Below are 23,532 nucleotides of genomic sequence, written 5' to 3' on the forward strand. Positions count from 1 at the left end.
ATACCAAGAGAAGGGAAGCGCAGTCGAGGTCGGCAGAAAACCAGATGGGATGATGAAGTTGCGAAATTTGCAGGCGCAAGTTGGCATACACTAGCGCAAGACAGGGGTGATTGGAGGTCGCAGGGAGAGGCCTTCGTCCTGCAGTGGACGTAAAATAGGCTGCTGCTGCTGCTGCTGATGATGATGATAGCTTCTAAATGGTATAGTGCACAAATATAGACATTGCACGAAATGAAGGTTATGCATAAACTGCATGAACTTACTCGCTGCACAGATGAAACCTAACAATTCTACGCGCCGCTGTTAGTTGAATAGCATTTAATAAGTACTTTCCCTTCAAGTAGATTCAAAGTAGAACAAAAACCAGACCAAACGTCGGCAAACGTAAAGGTGCCGGCAATAGTCCTTGCATGCACTTTCTGCAATTTTCAAATTGCGTTTCAGAAGAATTAACGAACAGGCTATGTTTTAACGGTTGATGCTTCCGCTTCGCGAGCACGAAAAAAAAAATGGGGGTGCTGCAAGGCTAAAAAGACAGCGGAGCTGACCGGTTCCTAGCTGGTCGTGGCTATACGAAGTGATGCTAAATTATGCGATGTGTATAAGCATTTCCTCGTGGTGCATGACATCAGGGAACGCCTCGCGAAGCACTTAAGGCACAGCAGGGATGCGGAGTAACCCTTTCCTTGACCTTATGCAGGTGAGCAAACGTTTCGGAAAATGCTTACGCTCGAACGATCTTTGCTTGGTTGTGCTGCCGTGCCCTAGGCTACTCTGGCTGGCTTTATGTGACTTGTCGCTGTATTTGAAACAAATATTGTTTTTAGGCTGGGGATATCGAGATCAACCTCGGTCCTGACGCGGCACAGCTAACCAAGCAGTTACAAAAAAATTGCTGACAACCTCAAAGATATTAAAGAAAACCGTATAAATTGTATCCATGCCAAACTTGAAAAAGTTGTCTCTCGAAGGCAAGATTTCGTCCTGCTTTGACCAGGTCGCAAACCTACAGCATGTAGGATGTTCATTAGAAGCGAAGAGAGACGACTATAGAAAACAGAGCAAGCCGATCCAACCTAATTTTTTACGGCGTCCCAGAGGAAGATAGTGAAAACGAGCGCTCACTTGAAGAAATTATGACAGTATCGTCAAGAGCACTCTAAAACTTGAACCAATAACCACAGAGCGAATTCACAGACTTGGAAGGGCAGTAGCTGGGAAAACTCGTCCCATTATAATGAAATTACTAGACTTCCGCGATAAAGGGAACGTCTTAAAATAGTTATAAGCCAAAAGGGACGAACTTTTCGATTGGAGAGGATATTTCAGTCCCTGTGCGTGACATCAAAAAATATATGGGACTTCGCGACAACAAAGAAACACTCGGGAGCTAAAGCCTACCTTGCGTTCGTTAAACTTCGCAGAAATGGCGACACTTACCGATGCGACGCTCAAAGCAACAAGGTAACGCTCATTAAAAACCCATATGACATGTCTAGTTCTAAAGAAAAAAAACGAAGAAACAGACAGACGTAGAAACAGACAGCGCCGCCGCCCTCAACAGACCGAGAAATAAGCTTTGCCAACTTAAACGCACACAGCATACTATCAAAATGTACTTCGCTTGAAGCTCTGCTACAAAATCAAGATTGACGCTGGGAAGCAGTGACTGAAACGTGGCTGACGACTGAGGTTAAAGATTTCGAAATAACACCAGGCCCCGCACACTCTCGAGTTCAGCAAATGGCCACAGAAGGCGAAAAATCAACCAAGGTAAATACCGCGGCACGTTCCAGGATGATGCGCGCAAGTGGAGCTATACTGTAATTTGGTCGCATACTTTAATTTGTATTTTTTCTTCTAGGGGCGCTCAACGCGGCTGAATATTTGATCTATTATTGTACGTATAATAACCGACAAACAGTTACGGTGTCATTTTTTACTAAATAAGCAGTCTATTGTTTTGATTGGACTTCTGTTGTTAAAGTCCGCCCTTTGTTACTTGAATAAAGGTTTTGAGGCGTCACTGACGTGTGATAAGCAGCAGTCCACTGGTATCGATTGCAGTCCGTGCCGTTTATCGATTCAAATTGTACCGCGGTATAATGTTTGCGAACGGTGTGGTCATTTCCTTTGAGCAGCATCACGCAGGTTCGTTTTAATTAGATATCAATAACATCTCAGCCAGTTTATGCGCCCAACATTCAATAGCTGCCACCAAACGAACGTGTTTAAAGACGGTGAACTGTATCAGCGGCGGCGTTTCACTGGCATAACGATTGCATGCACGGCTTCCGCCTTTAGTCATCTGCCGCGTCTGGCCGCGTAATGACGTGTTGCTTGAAAAAAAAAGTGCTAGCCAGCGCGAAAATTCATCGCTGCACCGCGCACACACTGCTTGAAGACTACCCACGAAAGCGGATTAACCTTACAGCCATGTTGGTTTTATCGACCAAGGTCCCATAAGTCCCCCCTCAATTTTTCCTCCAGGCATTCGAAGATTGTAAAGAGTGGAATTGCCTTGTCGTGCATAGATGCAGCACTACAGAAGTCATGTCCCCGCGTAGTAACAGAAAGTGTTAGTTTCCAAGTGACTAGGCGGACGAATGCTGGATACCCAAAATCTGTAATTGGAGCAACATGTGATAAACTGGTAAGGAAAGTTAAAAGTAGTGGTGTGCACACAGCTCGCACTAATAAAGAAAAAAGAGCGTTTGCTGTGATTCCGTACCAGCACAAAGTTGCACACAATTTGAAGAATGTAGCGCAGTGGTATGGGGTCAGCGTCGTATTCTCAGCCCCTCAGAAAATGTCGCGTTTATGTGCTGGAGTAATGAATGTGATTGACAGGGCATCTAACCACAGCCCTTTTGTCTGCAAGATGGAGCATAAGCAAGGGTCAACCTTTGTCCCCTGCGTCTGCACAGTAGTGTATGAATTTCCTTTTTCTTGTCTGACATCGGTCAGACGGCTAGGTGTATTAATGTTCGGCTGAAAGAACATAAAAAATAGCACTTCAGATGGTTATTCCCAAGTGGCTAAGCATTGTAATGACTATACAAAACTAAACAAAGAAACTTGCCTCCCACTTCTTAAACAAACTAGAATTTTGTACCGTCATAGGGACCGTAGTACTAGGGAGCTTTTTGAGGCATTTAGGATAAAAACTACACGTGGGTGTGTAAGCGACCCTTCGGTGTCACTAGCTTATTGCGAGATGGCGTTTTTAGATGCTACTGTGTGACGTCAACATATCCATGGTTGGATCGCCAATCAGATGTATTCATTTTTCTCTGTATACATGTCATTTTCACCCATTAAACATTCAGTTGCAAAACCTGCGCACGTCTTGTCTGCCTAGTCCTTGTCCGTGTGGGTTAGCGCAGTTAAAAAAATATACCGTGCATGTCAACCAACTAGCCCGACTTGGAGCTCTGCCAGAGCAAAACTAGCGCGCTTGAAATTCCTACACCAGGTACTCCACAATCGGCTGGAAATAGACACTTCTAAGTATTTATCATTCTCCAAATCTCACCTCTCACGCCACAAACACTCATACACACTAACTGAGTGCTCGTTCCGCAATGACACATTTCAGTACTCGCTTTTTCCGGTTGCAGTGAAAGCATGAATAAACTGGACCCAAGAATAACTAACATAGTGTGCTTCTCAACTTTCTGTAACCTACTGGATAAAGCGCAAACCGATCATATTGGCGAACCTTAAACGCGTTTAGTGCTCTCATTTCTGTCATCATCTCAATAAACTGATTACGCCGTTTTGTGAATTTTAAGGGAACTGCATGTTAACTGCAAACGTATGGCATCTTTCTGTTGTACAGTTTTCATTTTGCTTTGTTTTCTTGGTCACTGTTAGGCTGTTCATAGCTGCTCTAGCTGGACTTGTATGAATGCCCACCTGCTATGGTCTCGTTCGAGACTGGCAGTATTGAATATATATATATATATATATATATATATATATATATATATATAATCTCACACGCTGGCAATCCAGGGGCTCGAGACGCCTACTAACCAACACATATCCCAACATACACACACACAGCAAAATACACCCGTCCCAATGCGATGACTGCTGTCCTTGGTGCGGCAACACACAAACCCTGAAACACATCACGTGGCATTGCAAACAAAGACCAGCAGAGGGGAAACTCACCCCTCGTGACACGCAACGGACTCGAACGGTCGTGGGTGGCGTGACTCGCCCGGCAGGACCTGGGAAGCCAGCAGGCAACTTTGGACCAAGCCGAACGAGCCGCAAGAGCCAGTGGGGCCCTGAAATAGAGGGGCTTCAGCGCCAAGAACCTGTCTGCTATTTCAATAAAATGTCTATTCCTCCTCCTCCTCCGTTACATCCATAACGGCAGTTCATCGCGGACCCCGACATAAAACACTTTCGTGGTAAATAGACAACTCTTCCTCGGAAAGCCACTAATCCGCGAAACCACGTGGTCGATCAGCTTGCTCCACTCGCCGCTAGGGGTGCGCGCTGCAGAAATCAACGCGGCTCGGCATTCGGAGAGCTCAAATGCCCGCTAGGTGCTAATTTGGGTCCCTGCCCATATATCAATGTTGAAATAACCCGATATGATGCATCGATAATTTCCCGCAGAAAAGTAAGAAACTTGCCGCCAAGTGGATTAAAAAAAATATCTATTGGTCGTTTTCCTGTAGTGGGCGATACACGACTGAAAGTGTGAGGCGACCAGATTGCACAATAAGCATTTCGTAGTCACAGTTTGCAATATTTCGGCGGGACAGCTCGTCGCCCGCGAAGGTGTTCTTTATCAATATTGGAACGCCTCCGCCACATTTTCCGTTGCGGCTGAGAAAAACTTACTTATAGCCACGAATACGTATTACAATGTCATTAGCAAAACGATACCAGTTTGCATGCCGCGAGCGAGTTGGCGTACCCAGAGAGCTTCGTGAATCGCGGGTGCTCTTTTCGTTCTTTGTGTGTTTTGTGCGCCTGCGAGTTCTTGCGCGGTTTGATGCGTAAAACAAGGGAAGTAAGATGTGGTTTGTTTTTTATTTTTTTGGTTTTCCAGGAGACGAGAAGCGGCAACAACGTGGGTGCTGGCAATGCGCCGCGACAAGTGGAAGCCGTCAGACACCGACAAAATATACGGAGGGCTACTCGCTCTTTTCTCAAATCTCGAACTAAGCAGCTACTGTATTGGCAGTGTCCTGCTGCTTTCATGCGGAATGCTGCTAATTTAGAGCGCGAATACCGGAGACAACCACCGGAACAAATGCGGTCACGTTCGCGCTTACGTGACGAAAACAAGGCATGATACGTAGGCAGCTCTCTACTTCAAATATTGTATTATGTTAGTGCGAACTACGTGAAAAAGCAGTAGTAGCGAACAGAAGTAGCGAACAAACATTTAAGCCTCCTGCAGCATCAATTAACGACACAGGGGCCCTTTCGATCGCTGTCGAGCCAGATCCGGATAGCGTGCAGCTACGCGGGCATTTTTGATCGCTATTTTCCTCGATGCGGTTCAATCGTGATCGAGCTTCTAGATCGCGATCATAGATATCAATTGTCTGAACCCTCAATATTGAGTGAGCTCAGCTAGATTTTGCCACATGTCACTCCAAGGCAAGACCGTACGGCTTAAGGGAGCGGTACGATTTCACTGGTCCCGTACAGTATTTGGCACAGCGTGTTCACGAGATAAATATATTTGTCGCCGAATCGCACGTTCAACCAGCACTTCGGATCGTTTTTTTCAGCCGTCTAGGAGGAAAGGATCAACGTGCTGCTCGCTGCTGGAGAAGAACTCCTAGACCTACCACTGAATGACAGCTTCTGGTATATAGCGAAGTCACGCACTCGGACAAATCCATCACAATCCATCACATGGATTTGTCCATGTGAGGGATTGTCATGTTGAGCATGTCATGTTGAGCATGTCATGTCATGTTGAGCATGTCTCTAATATCGGCACGGATTGCAACCCTGGCATCAGGCTCCTTACACTGGAGAGCAATCGTTCCTGGGATCGATAAATAATGCCCTCAAACTTGCAAACCTCATGTGACAGAAGGCTTGCGGCACCACGAACACATTGCTCTCAAACGTGCGGCGTGAACCACGTGCCGAGCACTTTAATGGCCCGGGCTGTCAGCGTCTAATGTATCATGTAAAACACGTTGTGGGGCTAGTTGGTGCATAGCTTCCAAAAGATGAAGTGCCAACAGTGACAGCACACTAAGAAGGAACAAAGACCAGGACAAGGCGCTCTGTCAAAGAAGGAACAAAGACAGGAAGCGCCTTGTCCTGTCTTTGTTCCTTCTTAGTGTGCTGTCGCTGTTGGCGCTTAATCTTTTGAAAAATGTGTCATGTCCTCACGCTCAAAAAACCCAAGCGGGAAAACAGGACCAAAACATGCCAATACCAGCGCAATACCGGGTAAGATTAAACTTAGATTCAGAATAATATAAAAGAATACTCATGAATTAATCGAACTAACAGAAATTCGTTAAACTCGCTTCTAACACGCCCGGCCGATACCGGCGCAGCGCAAGAGACGGCGCCAGCAGCCACAAGTGGAAGGATTCCGCTTGCCGCGCTGCCGCTCCAGCGTCCTAGGGTGCCTCGATGCGAGCGCCGCCGTTGGCATCGAGGCACCCTAGGACGCTGGAGCGGCAGCACGCGACATCTGGTAGGAGAGGAGAAGAGCACCTACAAAAGCCGTTCCCGCGTCCGGGACGCTCTTTGTCACCATGGACGCCGAGCACGCTTGGAGCGACAGCAGGCGCTCGCCCGTGAAAGACAGCGCCGACGCAGCGCTGATCAAGCGGTGCGCGCTCGAGAAGCTGAAGTTGCTCGTCCGCGCAGGCAAGCTAGTCCCAACACAGTGAAAAGAATAGCTAAACACAGGATAAAATATAATGAACACAAGGGAAACACCGGCGAATCACTGCTCCGCAGTTCCCCAGCTTTCACGTGGGGTGGAATTGCATTACCGCCATAGCTTACCATTGCATTAGCGCCTAGTGTTTTTTTTTTTTTTGTATTGTTTTAATCTCTGGTGCTGTCACTGAGAAATTGATAGGACAGCTCAGCTGGGCGTCCCCGTCAGGACAAAAAACTTCAAGAAAAATATTTCAAACATGTTGTAAGCGAAATGAAGTGTGCACTCAGGCTCTAGTTCCATCACGGCTGCCTTAATCGCCGGGCGAACAATGGACACATGGGGCGCCATATCGCTGCAGATAATGGCAGAGGCAAGTTCAAGAATGCTAGTGGTGATGTGTAGGTGGAAGATGGCACTAAATTTCCACCGAGAGCTTACGATGTGCGCATAGCGTTCAAAAGTACGCTGTTCAAACCCACGCACAGGGTTGACATATGCTGGTAATAATTCGTCACTTGCTTCTTCGAAATTCGCACCACGGAGTATAGCTATTCACAGCACTTCTGTACCACGTACACGAAAACGAATATCGGGAAATTAAACTATACAAATATTATAACCAAGCACACAGCGCAACCGACTAGCCCGGTTCGCGAATACGAAGAGCCTATGAATCGAATAACTGCTTTTGCCGCAAACCAGCTTTAGGTTGTTGCACTATGAGAAACACTGCAAAAAAAAAAAAAAAACGAAAAAGATCCTGGGACAGAATGCTTGCACACCGCGAACACATTACCTTAGACGCGCGGCCCAGACCACACGTACACTTGATGACGCACTCAAGCTCGCGTCTACTCGATTTGCGCCTGTCGTGCCTAGCGAGGAATGGCGGTTTGCCTCCACAATTACGCGCGCCAGCGCGCGCTCACTAGCCTCACACCTGGCCTCACTGAGGCTCACTCGTTGACGCCTTGGCAGACGCCACTTGGTACTTCGTTCTTGACAGTGTTTCAAAACGCTTCGATATCTATAAACGTAATTGTTATATTGTTAGAGCTGTTAAATCAGCACAAAAAGTGAAGGAGCACTTTCTTGCACGGTATAAATCTGCTTAACTGAGAGTTGAATGTAGCGCCACAGAGAAAGGAATTCAACAAGAGGGGACACTCCCATAGGGCCCAGCGGCCGGATTGACTGCAGCGTGCCAAGTGGTCGGCATCTATCACTTCCGGTTTCGGTTTTGGGCGCGCGTATTTTGAACGCAAGCTAGCACGCAGAATGCGCCCCCCCCCCCCCTTTTTTTTTTCTTGCTCTTCGTGTAGAATCGGTTTATTATTTAGTAAAATGATTGCGGACGATCTCTTAAAGTCACATCGAATCTGTGCCACGTGCAATTTCACAAAGTAGACGCAAGACCTTTCGTGCAATGAGGAAATATTTATTTTGCTCTATATAAAGCTCGTTCCACGCTTTACGTGCGTCATCCAACGCTTTTCGTGACCCCAGCAGGTAAGCAGTAGTTCCTGTATGAAGCTCCACCGGGCGGCACCAGCTGAAAAAAGGTAAATTACAAGCATGTTACATTTACAAGCACGTAACAGCATGTTACAAGCATGTGTCATTTTGGTATTTAGAGATAGGAATACTGCGTGTGGCGGCGAAACGTGCAAAAGCGGTGAATGGGTGGCATTGCAAACAAAAGCAATGCTCTTTTACATACATGGCGTAGAAAATACCCGACTCATCCCAAACAATACCATAAAATATGAAAACATCTGATTTCCAAGCGTTCCCCCATTTCCGGGCATTATTTCCTGCACTTTGGCAGCACAAATACACGGGCGACTTCGCGTTTCCAAAACTTGGCCTCGGGTGACGCGACGGTACGCGACATACACAGAGACGGACGCAACAGGCACTCAAGACAAATGCATGGGTGCAAAGCCTATTTTCAGTCCTTTAGAAGACAGAATTTTCGAATTACAAGTTTCTGATATGTTCCTCGGCGTTATCTTTCGCGCGCTCTGCCGGCGCCAGCAGCACGCCCCATGTTATCGCTCTTGGCAATCGCCCATCGCGTTTTCAACAGGCGTGAGTACCGAAAGAAGCTATACGTTGTTGCGGAGCCACAAAAAACGTCACAGACTTGTCCCTCTAAGATTCATTACACGCCAAACTAACTTTATCACCACAGCCGAGCTGCTTATCGCTAACTGCGTCACAGCGCGCTGTGCGGCCAGCGTGCCTCAAAAGCACCCAAGTAAGTAACGAAATTACTTTTCAGCAATGTCTGGCGTCAGAGAAAGCGGCACAAACTTCTCCTAGCAAGATGCACTAGACTACGTACGCACCACGGCCGAGTTCTCGCTAACTGCGACACGGCGCCCTGTTTGGCCAGGGCGGCTCAAAAACCGAAATAAGTTACCATAATCCCCTAGGAAGCGTCGGAAACATGTCTCAGGACGATTCATTAACTCAAATTAACTGTGTCAGGATGGCCGAGCTGTTTTTCGCTAACTGCGTCTTAAGTCTTGGTCCCGTGCCGTAAGCCTATAATTGCGTCGTAGACTGTGAAACAAGATTTCTCACCTTGCCGTAGTCCAATAGTGCAGTGGTGTCTTGTCCCAGTGCAGAAGGAACTCAAGAATACACCGAGAGCCCAATAAACCAGGTTACACTAAAAAAGAAAAAGGGGGGGGGGGGGGGGGGGAGACAGACGGGTCGCCGCGCGCGAGCGCTCAAACGCGCGCGCAGCCATCCTCCCTGGCTTCGGGGGAGTACGTGTCTGGCGGATGACGCATGTATCTGGCACGTCATTGACCTGCGGCTAGGTATTATTATTATTATTATTATTTGATTTGTACACATATACACACAAGGACACAAAGGGATTAAGGAGGGAGCAAGCTGACAACGGCCACCGAGAGGGGCACAACGCCTGCCTACTCCTATAGGAGGAGGGAATAGAGGAAATGAAAATATGAGAAAAGAAAAGAGGAAATAAAGAAATGACGGAGACACGGACAGAACAAATCAAAACAAAACAAAGGTAAGGCAAGGAAAATAAGTCGCAAAGCTTAAGTTCATTTATATGCGAAACGTTTTAGTTTTCGCGGCAAAGAATTTCAAAATAAATCAATGTCTGTTAACTTCATTTCACTTTCTTTTTTCGATGCTCGCGGCAGCTAACGTCAGCATCAAAAGTATAGCGTGACGTATGGTGACTTGTTTCCTGTTGCCAGTTTTTGCCGAGTGTCCCCTCTTGTTGAATTTCTTTCTCTATGGTACCGCGCCGTCGCTGCGTAGCCAGGCGCGCCGACGCGAGGCAGCCCAGGCGTGCGATGACTGAGGGGAGCTGATCACCGAGATCGCGCCGCGTTTCGACGCGTACGAGCCGTGCCGCACCGTCTGCGCATGCGTGGGCGCGCGGACGCGAGCTTGCGCGCGTTTGCATGCGCACGTGCGGTCTGGGCTTTATGGTTTTCATCTCTGGTGCTGTCACTGAGCTATTGATAGGGCAGCGATGCAGGCGTTGATGGCAAAATTCACGCTATCGGTCGATCTCGCTCCCTTGGCGAAAGGACGCACGCAGTGGTCCCTGATAGCGACATGCAGACCGAAGAAACCGAATTCATCGCTGACCTGTCACTTAATCGTGTCATGACACAGCGAACGCGAAATAAGCGGCGCGCACGGTGATGCCTTCCGATGCGCGCAATCGCCAGAAAAAAAAAAACGTGATGCAGGCTTCGCGCTCACGTCTTGCTTGAATTGGAAGGCTTCTCCACTTTAGCCTAATAAAATGAAAGAACGGCGATTCGTGTTCGCACACGTAATGTTGTAAATTGGCAGCTAACAATGCTATACACTTTCGTGAACGATTAAAAATGATCTGCCAGTGTTTAGACATGTATTAGAACATCAATTTACGCTCTGACAAACGATAGTAGAGCCTGGGGGTAGACTATGCATGCCAATCAGTCACTGCTTTCGGAAATTAGAAATCGTGAAGACTGCCCAGCAGACCTAAAACTGCAAGCGGGGCAAAAGATTAGTTATGAAAACTAGCGACGAAACAAGGACGCTATATAAATAGTCTTAAGAAGACACTAACGATGTCCTTGTCTTTTCCAACTTGGTGTCACCGTTTAGGTGTATTTTGTTTTCTTAATGAGCTAAACGAGGAGGCGTCACGGTGCATGCTTGATTTACATCCTTATGTCATCACGTACTACACTCGTCAACAACGTCGCGCGAGACGTGCTGGTTTAGACTACGATATCCATGACGAGAACCATTGATTTCTCGTGCTTAATCAAGAACACGTTTGCAGACTTCAACCACGATGTTGCGACGGCAGCACAAAGCTTTCAAAATCACCAAAGAATCTAACTGCTCCTGCAAGAGAACACATGACAAGAGCATCTACGCGCCCAACATCACACACACGCACACAAATGAGAGAAAAAAAATATCAATAGCTAGCACGCATCAGCCTACATTGAAAATGCTGAGCTGACCTCATGTTCTGGCCTAAAGCAGAACATGCTGCTGAGCTAACCTTATGTTCTGGCTAAAGCAGACTACTGCGCCTTACAAATCAGTAGCGGCGAGAACAAATACGGCATCAACATAAAGTTGGCTACGAAAATTAACATGACGTTCTTGCAGAAGCAAGCGACTACGGTCACCTTCAAGCTGCTTGGTCCCTTAAGGAAACCTATAGTGATATTAAAGGTGACAAGAACTAAACCTTTGACAAAATCCAAGAGAACTATTAAGAATTAGCCAAGCAGGGATAGCGGAGATCGCAACGTAGTAACCGTACCCTTAGGCCTTCCGTGCTCGGTGGTGGTTCCCAAAGGCACATCGGTCCGTGGCGCCTGGAAGTGCTGCATACGTCGTAGCCACGTCTCAGCGACATTTCAAGTCGTCGTGACTTCGCTATGCGTCGACATGGTTCAGGGCAGGCCAGCGGGCACATAACCATCGCGTAAGACATCGCGGAAAGACAGACGCCATTGCTGAAGCTGCGGTGCTCGCACCGTTCCGCTCGCACTGCGTCGGTCTTGCCGGTGGAAAAAAAAAAAAAAAGAGGGGGGGGGGGGGGGGGGAAGAGCGTTGCTCTGCCGATAAAGCGAGCTGAGCCAACACCACCTAGATAGCACAAGGATTGTTCACTGCGATATATTACGTCATGCTACCGGGCCCGACTGACATAGTATCTAATGGGGATGCTGCCGAGTAAGCAACAGTCATTTTGGCGTAACCGCTTTCGTCACGCCAGCCTTGGCAATGTAAACTTCGGGCCGGGTAACATGGCGTCATGGATCGGAGTGAAGAGGCCTTGCGCTATCTAGGTGGTGTTGGCTTAGCGAACAGCCTGTGAGCAAGGCACGGTCATTGCGGTCTCTGAAGCCCACTCTAGTCAGACTCGAGTTGGCCGCCCAGCTAAACCTTCCTCATAAAGGTGGATACACACGCGAGGGCAAAATCCCGCCTGCTCCGCGGACAAACAGTGACGTCAGCACTTGAATCCGGCGCAGCCGAGTTAGGTCGCATTCGCACAGCCGGACCGCCGTTTGCGGAATCCGCGTGCTTACTCTCGACTCCAACGTTTATTAGCAGCTGCGCGTTTGCATACTCGGCGTGCCCTATATGCCATAGTGCTATGAATCCCTTAACAAGAACCAAAAGAGTGACGGTTGCCTCGTCACTTAGCGTTTTTTTTTTTTTTTTTTTTTGTGCACCTCACTCATGTTGAAGTCACGCAGGCTGCGCGGTTTGAGTAAAAAGAAGTCCGTGCGCAACCACGACTTGCCTTTCCCGCTGCATCACAACAAAAGACACGCGGTCACTGCTGCACAACGAAATCACACGTGGCTCCAAGCCGATAACACGCCATCGTAGCCACGCCAATGCGTCCGATGTTATCAGATTTGACGCTGACTACGCTAAATTGAGGTCAGACGACCGCCAAACGGACGGATGGAAATACCGGCGAGCATTTTCAATCCGGACAGCGAGCGGAGGAGCCCGGACTAGGCGAGGGCGGCACGTTTTGATGACGTGCGCGTCACGTGATACGCCATCCGCTGCGAAAATTCCTCCTCCGTCCGGTCGTGTGAATCCACCTTAAGGTGCAGGGAAAATTTCCGGGCTCCAAGCATGAAATAAGCGAAGTAATAATGTGTTTGGGACAGCTACACCAACAAAGGGGAAGTATCTGTTCATTTCGTGAATCATTCAAAATTTATAGGAAAGCGTTTCGGTAGAACAACCTCGTTTTACTGATTTAACCTTAGCACTCTGAATGATTGTATGCATGCAAGATGCTCATTAAATTAATACGGCGAGTGCGCACCCACATAAAGAAGAACGCATGTGTCCCGTACATTGGGGGTACGTTAAAGAGCGCCTGGTGGTGAAAATTAACCCGGAGACCCCTACTATACGGTGTGCATCATAATCAGATCGCGGTTTTGGAACGTAAAATCTCAGAATTCAATTCGGGAAGAGTGTGAATCGGTCTATAACTTCCGCTCTTACACCCTTTTGGTGCAAGGATGTGAGTTATAGACCGATATAACCCTTAAATACACATACACACCTTAAACATTTACGCCCTAAATTTAGATAAGTGTGTCAGTTATAGACCAACTTACACCCTTTTTCACTTTTAAGGTATTAAGTATTTTACAGCGAAGGCACCACCGCAGCAACACCACCCTCCACTCTCCTACCATGACTGGCTAGCGCCGCCGCCAGAGGTGTTCTGGTCATAACAAAGTTACGTCCGCAGGGTGCCCTATAAGATTGGCGTTGTCACGCAAGTTTCAATCAGTGAATTTGCCACGCCCATTCAATTAGTAAAAAAAATATGGTAAGATATAAGGATGAGTTGAGACTACAAGCCAACGCTGAAAGTAGTCCTTCACACGGAGCAATGCACTCTACTCAGTCTTCACGAGTTTCTTGCAAGAGGTTACTGTTTTTTCTAAGCTGGATCTGATTATGGTCGATCCTGCAAGTGCCAATGACACAGGATTTTAAGAAGTCGCTCATGGCCAATATACGCACAACAGATGGAACCGTCTGTTCCATCTCGTCATTGTCATTCCATCAGACAAAAAAAAGAAAAGAAGGGAGAGAGACCAGCAAAATACCTCATAATCCCAGCACTTATACAGGGTGTTTCAGTTAACTTGGGCCAAAGTTTAAAAAATATGCAAATGGCCACGTAGCTGGACAGAGCCAAGGTAATTTTGTTTGCTGTCACTTGGAGATACTCAGACTATTGTTTGCATTTAGCCTAACGAGATAATTAGTCTTAATTAATTAACTAACTTCACAAATATGAGTAGATGAAAAGCGTCGATGAGAAAATTGTAGAGCGACATAAGAAACTCTCGATACAGCTTTCTGTTGCTCAATAGGTGCTGCATAAAAGTGTTTTTGCAATCGTGAAAGATGCCCGCGAATACACGCAAAGGAAAAAAAAAAAAAATAAAAAAATTGTGGGGGTAAGTCCGCACCACCATAAAGGTATAACCGGCATATAAAGCCAATGGAAAAATAAAAGGGGTTATCGTCACCGACAACCAAACAGAAATTTAGGGAAACAACCAATAAAGTAAAAAAAATCCAGTTCGGCGCCTAAGACTATGAATGGAGACAAAGTAGAGCAGAATCGAAGGAGAGGCAAAAGGGAGACAGCAGTACTAGGAACTGGGTTTCAAGTTCTATTAGGTTATTAAAATGCCTGGAAATGGCAGTGATCCGCATTCATATTGACTCTGCACGTTTATTGAAAGAAGAATGAGATGAGGAGCCGCCAGCTCCAGAAAAAGAGGCAGGGGACAGTGCCATGGTCCTCCATGAGACAGCAGGGTTGGCTGAAGTGGCCGGACACGGGCATCGCTGACAGCAGACCTGTGAGCGCGCAAAGTGCGGGCGCCAAGTGATGATGATGTGTTGTGTTTAGTGGCGCAAGGGCCAGATATGGCCAAAGAGCGCCATGCTAGTGGTGATGTGTGACGATGTACTGTCGATGCAATGGGCAGATGGATTGCAATAGGTAGATGTTACATGGCTGTAAAAGGGCCTAAAAATCAGTCGCTGTAAAAGTTCGTAAAATAGATGGGTATTAAAATAATTAACATGACAGTGAGGTGTGCTGTGACTATAAAAGATAAGTTATAGCCCCATCATAATAAAATTTACGAGTACGGAACTAGCACTACCGCCTCACGAGGCCCTTAAACGCAAGGGTACTGAGGCGTGTGCTCTACGAAAACTACTATCGCAGGAGCACCCTCTGGTGAGAGGGTGCGCTACGAGATTGCTGGGCTAATAACATGTAGCACTACATCATTTACGTAGTTGAGAACTGCTTTCACATTAAAGAATGGTTCTGAGCCCAGAAACAATGTTGGATGTAGTGGGATATGGTAACGAAAGCCTTGCGCAAAGTGCTTTTTTCGTTCGGTTTCTGCTTTCTTACACTCGACAAGTACGTGGAGGACGGTGAGCATTTCACCACATCTTCCACATAGTGGAGGTTCGTTGACAGTGAGTAGGTAATTATGGGTACCAGGGCGCCAAGTGTAACCTCGTAGAGGGTGCACTGCGTGCTAGGTAGTACGTAGGTTAAAGAGTCAGGAACTATTGACGGAAGACGACGAAGTCCGGCAGCCCATGAGCATCGGTCGCTGTCTCGCGCTCTCCGGGCTGCCGGACTTCGTCGTCTTCTCTCAATAGTTCCTGGCTCTCTTCCCCACTACATTTAGTACAAGGCCGCATAGCTTTAACAGGTGTGCCGGGTGAGGGCAAGAGAGAAAAACATTGTCGCAGTTTCACCTGAAAGGCGAAGCATCAATTGCGATAGCAAATTTGTAGAGAGCTATACGGAGTAATGATTGTAGCTTTATCAGCTGTATAAATTTGGACATGCAGCAGCACCGGCAACGCGCAGAACTGTTGTCGACGCCGTCGGCGTTTTGCCCGCGTTCGCACAAAATGCGTGCGGCGTTGGTGACTGTAGCCGGAGCCTCTGATATAAATAGGTACCTGGTGCCGCAGCTACACGTCGCCTCCCTTCCCTCCCCCTCCCCCCTACGGCCTTTCGTGCGTCAGCAGAAGGCGCGTTTGCTCTACATATATGGTGATTGTAAAGGAGGAAAGAGACGCCTACTTCTGCAGCCCTTAAGGGAGCACGGCACAGAACGCGCGTTGGCCCTGGCGGTAGCCGACAATCAGGCAAAGCTTCTAACCTCCAGCTCAATCATCACCAATTCCACCACAGAGGCAGAAGAGGCAGCCATCGCGCTTGCTCTCATCTCTACATCTGCCACCAAAATTATCACTGACTCCAAATCTGCCATTGTCAACTATGCCAACGGCTACATATCCCGCACCGCTGCTCGCTTACTACGCTTCTGGCAGCCCCGGCACCCCATAACCCTCATCTGGACGCCAGCACATGCCGGCCTCCCTGGCAATGAGGAGGCTCATTCCCTAGCCCGAGGTCTTACATTCCGGGCAGGAGGAGTCGAGCCCCCTCTACGGGCCAGGGAGCGCCTGCTTTCTTTCAGTGATATCCTTTCGTACTACCGGGACGAACGAAGGGAATACACACCCCCAGCCCCATCCCTCACCATAGCGCAGGCCGCACACTGGCGTCGACTACAAACTCGGACTGCCCCATACCCCTTGCTGCTACATGCACGATACCCAGACCAATTCCCCTCCTCATGCACACTTTGCAGTAAACCAGGAGACTTCCTACACACCCTCCTCACATGCCCCACCTTCCCTCATCCCCCATCACAGACCGTGGCGGAGTCTTACTGGGAGACTCTTTTGACCTGCACTTCCCCTCAAGACCAGTGCTGGATCATCTCCAGTGCTATGAGAAGGATTGCGCTCCAAGGGCTCTCCTTCGCTTTGTAAGGGTGCGTCCTCACAGTAAGGGAGCACCCAAGTGCCATGTAGGGGTCTTCGCCCCCACCATCAATGGCAATAAAAGTTTCTACCACCACCACCAGAACGCGCGTTTGTTCTCCGCCGTTCGTTCACTCCCCGTGAAAGCGCGCGTCCCTCGCGCCCTTTCACTCGCACATACAGCGTTCGGCGGCGCGCGGCGACTATTTCATCTCCATTGACGTCATACGGAACCTCACGGCGACGGCGACGGCGACCGCGACAGCGACGGCGACGCCGACGGCAGAAATCTGCTTTGAAGTGTCCATATAATTGCTATCGCAATAAAAAAGGAGGGCAGAGAAGAGGGGAGAAAAGGAAGAGTAGACAATGGAGTTAAAGCCATTTGGCACGGGGTAGGCCCTGCCTTAGCTAGCTTAATCAGTGCAGATGGTGAATAACAAACATGCAAAAATACCACGAAATAAGTGAGAGGGGCGGTTTTGGGAAAGAGGAAGAGGGAGCCATGGAGGAAACAAAAGAATACTAGTGTGCATCAGGAAACACAGAAGGGCGAGGAGTCAGCGAGACAGAAGTGATAATAACGTGTGCCAGCTGCAAGATCAAGGTTCGCGAACGTTTACGTCCTGGTAAGATGGAGTAGTTGGATGGTGACGTTGTTCCGATGTTGGAGGCCGCGCGCCATTGAGCGACAATGTGCGCGATGCGCGGGCGCGAGGTGAAATAGTGGAGCTCCCCCTCGCACACCGCGCCGTACGCGCACAGATTAACCTGTGAAGATCGTAGGGGAAGTGACCGTGTCCCGTGAGAAGGTGACCGAGAAGCCGGTTCGGGGGTAACCAGCGGAGGATCATGTGTACGCAGTTCACCCAGTTGTAAAGACAGGGGCCCTTCCACTTTCTCTGCCAGTACTGATACCACTGATTTTTGGTAATCGCGTAAAAGCATGTACGAAGCGATTCATTCGAGATAGCACTTGACCGGAGAGCACCAGTAGTTCCCAACGACGAGGCTGCCTCGTTGGCGAGCACGTTTGCCCACGATTCCCGTGTGTCCCGGGACATGGAATAAAAGAACACGACGCCCCTTTTCAAAGCCAGGGAGTGAAGGTATATCCACGTGAAAACGTTCTTTAAATGACACTGGTCGACTGCCGATCATCGGTCTCTTGTCAGAAGGCAACGTTTTCGTCCAGCTAAGTTCGGCTATAGTTCGCTTCGAAATCGCAAAATTTTGGTCCACATGCCAGATTGGCGCGACATCTACACGTAGAGGCTAAGAACTTAGACCGACGTCAACGCCGAAGCCAGCCCATTCCTCCTCAGCAAAGTAGAGCAGACAGCTTTGGTTCGGCGCAAGAAAAGTCAGGCTACTGGGAAAATGAGCACTGCTAAGTTCTTGCTGTGCCAAAAGAGCGCCTGTGATTCTTTTGGCGCTAAAGAGCTTCGGTGCTTTTGGCGCTAAAGAGCTTCGGTGCATGGGATATGGTTAGTCTGAGTTTCCTTCCTTGGTGTTTCTGGGCGGTGCAGATGAAACAGGAGGCCAACATAGAGCACTGCACGGGCTCGGGCTTACCCAAAAGCCCGGGCTCAGCCCGGCCCGGCCTACGGGTCGAGCCGGGCCGAGCAGTTTTTTCACGAGCTCGGGCCGGGCTCGGGCACGGCGTGTGCTTTTTGACCTGGGCCCGGGCCGGGCTCGGGTTTTTTGACGCAGGCCCAGGCCGGGCTCGGGCTTTCTGGTGGTGTGCATGTAACGTGCAGCGAGTTATTCTCGGACGTCTCAACTCTGAAAAACATGCATTTTTCGGTCTCGGGCCGGGCTCGGGCCGGGCTCGGGCCTGGCTCGGGCCTAAGGTAACCGGGTGGCGGGCCGGGCCGGGCGGGTAACGTAGATTATTTCCGGGCCCCGGCTGGGCCCGGGTCTCGCCATAAATGTTTTGATCGGGCTCGGACGGGCAGCCCAAAGTAAAAACGGGCCCGGGATGAAAAAATCGGCCCGTGCAGCGCTCTAGGCCAACAACGATGCATTTATAGTCAATTTGACCTTTGAATGTGAATGCTGCATAGAGCGTCCTGTCCTTTCGGCAAAGCCCTAAATAAAATAGAGCAAGAAACTTATTATAGATATTCCATGTGCGGTAGAGCGTTCGCGCATGTTTTGTGCCTAAGCCTATGACTACATAAGTGAGTAGCTACTTACGACTTTCATTTAAGAAGGTCTTAAAAAGCACACGAGCTACTATAGCGCCTGACGTGTATACTTCCCTGAGCAAAACTATACGGACCATGCATTCCGCGATAAAGTCAATTTTGTCCGTCATATTTGCACTATTGTTATCGATTTTAACAGAAATCGACAAGTCCAAAAAACAAGTTCTGCTAAGCGAGGAGACAGACCATTTTTTCCCTAGATGGCAGGCTCTTGTTGGCAAAATGCAGGTTTATCGCGAAAGTTATTCCCAAATCGTAAGGTACTTACGAAATAGTGGGAAATATATCTTCACACAAAATAAATAGTTTACAATATACATGCCACATTTCACACCAAGTAATATGGACAGTTTGCTCGAAGCGGGGCCGCACTGAACGTGACGGCCATGGTATGACACGGGAAAAATCAATTATGGATGAACACAAAGACAAATTGAAACTGATCACAGAAACGAGAGAAAAGAAACGCGACATTCCTTCAGGGTCATTTGCTGCCTTCACTTTGATTGCGTCGCTTGATAGGGTGCGCAGGAAAGGGCGCCGGACGCTCCTAGTGTTGAAAATTTTCGATGACTGTACAAGTGGCTAACTTTAACGCGACAGCGTTAAGGGCCCCGTGTCGCAGAAAATCGGGCGTCAGTGTTGGCGGTGGTGTCGGCGTAAGCACCGGCGTCCGTGGCGGAGAAAAATCATCCCGAACCATCCCGACCACGCAGCCCCTCCGCATGACGCAGAGGCGTTGGTGAACTAATTCGATTCCTGAAAGTAAAATACGTCAGAAAAATCGTAAAGTACGACTTAACCACAACCTTCAGGCATGATAGCCTCTGATTGTAATTTGAATATACGACAAAACATAATGCTGTTGAAAGGAAACCCAAACACAAACCCCTTTTCCAGCATTTCTACCACTCATACAGCGGCGTGTCCGGGTAGGTTACTTGCATAAACACGATCCAGATGGCGCTCGCCTCCTCGGCAGCATAAACGGCAAAGGCGAAGGCGGAAAAAAAGGAAAGCTGTAGTTCCAGCGGGCTAGGGCCATTGCCGAGGATCTCGAAAGATTTTTCTCCGGCGATGGACCCCTGGCAGCCTAGCCCCGGGCACCAACAGCCTTAACCGCTGGACAAATAAAGTTTATTCCTATCCTCCTGTAGCCGGGAAGTCTCACAAGCAATCAGGGATCTTTGAATCCTATCGCGTTTCACTGTTAAAGGTGAAGCTTAAGCTTCGTACTAATTTTTATTTGTGTTCTTCCCTTGCATCTTACGCAGGTCCTTGTCGAAGCCCGGGATACGAATCATTGCTCTGTGACTACTGAATTCCAGGCCACCTGCCTTCTGCAAGCCCGCGTTCTCAACCGGGACTAGCTGAACTCCTTTTATTGCGATAGCAATTATATGGACACTCAAAAGCAGATTTCTGCCGTCGGCGTCGCCGTCGCCGTCGCCGTGAGGTTCCGTATGACGTCATTGGGGATGAAATCGGCGCCGATGATATGATGATAAGTGGTTCTTGAGGGAAAGGGAAAGGTTGGCGCTATCTTCTGCAGCCCTTGAGCTTTCCTACCGAACCTGTCGACTGTCGTGTGCAGACGGCTGCACGACGTGGTTCTCGATTTAGCCACGGGTCAACCTGACGACCACGTACCGGTCGCCTTGTCGATCCAGACGAGCCAAGACCCCCAATCCGTCGTGTGGATCGCTGTCAACACGTCGTTTGTCGAGCCTCTCCGTGACAGGGATTCTGTGGCCATCTGCCTGCGCGTCGACGGCGCGAGCTCCGAGCACGTGACCGAGTTGGCCGAGTGGTACCGGTCCCGAGGTGCGCGGCAGGTCACTGTTTACGGCGTCGCCGCCACAACAACAGGCGCCAATTTCAAGGCGCCTTCACTTAGGGGCGAGTTTGTGTCCTGGCATGACCCCGAGATGCTCGTCAGTGTCTCGGACGCGACGTCTATGTCGCTTATACACAGAGACTGCACACTGCGCTCTTCGGTGACGTCCAAGTGCGTGGCGTTTCTGGGATCCTATGAGAGGCTGGTGGTCGAGCCTCAAGGTTCTCGGGCCAAGTGAGTGCTGCTTGCGAGAACAGCGCCGGAAACTCTTCGACGATGTTTGTTGAACGTCAAGATGGCAACGAGCACATTTTAGCTGGCGGCTCTTTTCAAGGATCCACTGCTATCAAGAACATCCCTTCAGCTAGCGAGCTGACGCTGCAGCATTCGCCGCCGACACTTTATCGGCGCGGTGTCAACGGGTCAATGTGGGAGGCTCTATTCTTTCGCGTGGACGACGGCTTGCTGGACGACTCGACGGCCATAAACAAAAATTCGAGCCTTCTCCCGTCGTCCATTGCCATCTTGCGTCTATTCATAGCTACCAGACCTAATGACCAGAGAAACAATTCGAAAACCCGAAAGACTTCTCCGTGGCTTTGAGCATGCAAGAAAAACAAATATGTAGCTGCCTTTCTTTCTTTCTTCTATCCGAACTTCTGTTTTTGTCTATTAAAAGAACGAATTCAATAAAGTTCATGGTCACTCGCATTTAGTTCGTTATTCGAGCACTTCAGTGTGTTCAGGATTAAAAGAAAAAAAAAACGAAAAAAAAAAAAAAACAGACAACGACGTTGCCCCCAAAGAGCTCCTCCAGAACACGACGTCAAAGAGAGAGCTGCCTACCGCGAACCAGCTGGTTCTGCTAGGCATGCGTGTGCTTTTATTGGTCCTCATCCTTTTATCGCCGTGCAGGGAACATAAAAAGCTTAACTGCAGGTTACCGTTCTTCGTTAAATAACTTCGCACTCATAACAGTGTGTTGTCTGGTTTGAAGAATATACGTTGCCGTGATTGTTTAAAGGGCCACGGCAACAAAATTTCACTTTGGGTGAATTTATTTGAATGAGTAGCATATATACCACTAAACATATTTCTCAAAGCGGCAGAGCTGCTAAATGTGCGAAAACGCGTTGAAGGGAGAGCCAGAACAAGCGTATTCGTTTTTCGTAAGGCGTTGAAGGGAGAGACAGCAAAAACTTGACGGAGAACTCCTCTGGGAGTTGTCTAAGTAGCGTAAGCAATGTGCCAGTTGCTAATCTCCACGAAGCCCGGTGTCATTATCAATGTTGTGAAACTGAACGCGACAAGTATAAATTATTATCAATCTTTATCGGTCTTTATCAACTTTCTCGCACTAGATCCGACCCTTATCAACTCTTATCTATGATCATTAACCTTACCAGATTTGCTCGGACCATTATAAGACCCTATCGCTCTTTAGCACCTTATCCATCCGCGTTGAACCATTATGAGCCATGATGACACCCATATAGCCCCTCATCACTCCCTCATCATCCTTATCAACTCATCGACTGCTTATCTGTCAATGTTGCGCGACGTGAAGCGCATGAGCCCTCAGAGGTCAGTGGCATTTCGTTCGGTAAAAGAACGCGCCAACGGAGGGCGCATCTCCGCGACCGAAACGCATCGGGGATGTCGCGTGTTGGGCCTTAAGTTTTCGCAAGATCGGAATTTTCCTGATGTCTACAATGGTTCAATCGGCTAGAGATGACCTTTATTCCACCATCACGAAATCTTTCAACAAAGTCTTGATATAAACTGTTCTCCTTTGACATTAGTTTTGTACTGCCGGTATAACACATTCATATGGTTAAGATAGATTCACCTTCTGCAAGCGTGGGTGTTTAGCCCACTGGTTACGGCACTCTGCTTCTGAGCGTCGGGTCGTAGGTTCAAAACTCACCCCCGTCAAAGTTGTTCCTTTCAAAGTTTTGTTTTATGCAATAATTTAATTATAGCGACTCGTCTTACATGACACACAGACAGACAAGATTCTTCGTTGTGTACGCTGTAGAAATGCTTACGCATTAATAAGTTTGCGACCTTCATAACGCCAACGCTTGTGACAACTTTTAGCGACAGCATGGGGTTCGAGGTCGTCGAGTGAGATCGGTTCACATTTGCAGTGTGCGCGCGTGACACGATGCTAGCTAATTTATTAGTAGGCGAATCTTTACTCCAACTATAGCGGCAATAAAACTACAACTCTTACTTTGTGCAATCGGGTAATACATTCACTATCGCAATCAATCCTTCGTCTTTCGGGCGACACTACAACTTTTCATTCACCGCTGTACATTTCTGACCAGCAGGACGAGAACGCGAAGTTGGGATAGTTGTTTTCGCAGTCAACATTGCGAACAGCGCAAATAATGGGACGAGCAATGCGGTCTTTCTCATGCAATCAATTTAATATTACAAAAGCACGGACTACTTACTGGCAAGAAAACGACTTCTTTCCTTGCCATATCCACTTGAAATAACCTTTGTCCGCCACTGAAATCACCGACGTCCTTGTACAAGCTAAAAAAAATGTTGAATTATCCTTAGCCATTCTGTACCAGAACCTATTTACTGGACATTTGTCTCTCGTTTGCTGCTTGTTCTTTTCTTTTGATTTTTGCACC

The sequence above is a fragment of the Dermacentor silvarum genome, chromosome 11 (assembly GCF_013339745.2).
Source record: "Dermacentor silvarum isolate Dsil-2018 chromosome 11, BIME_Dsil_1.4, whole genome shotgun sequence".
Taxonomy (NCBI): Eukaryota; Metazoa; Arthropoda; class Arachnida; order Ixodida; family Ixodidae; genus Dermacentor; species Dermacentor silvarum.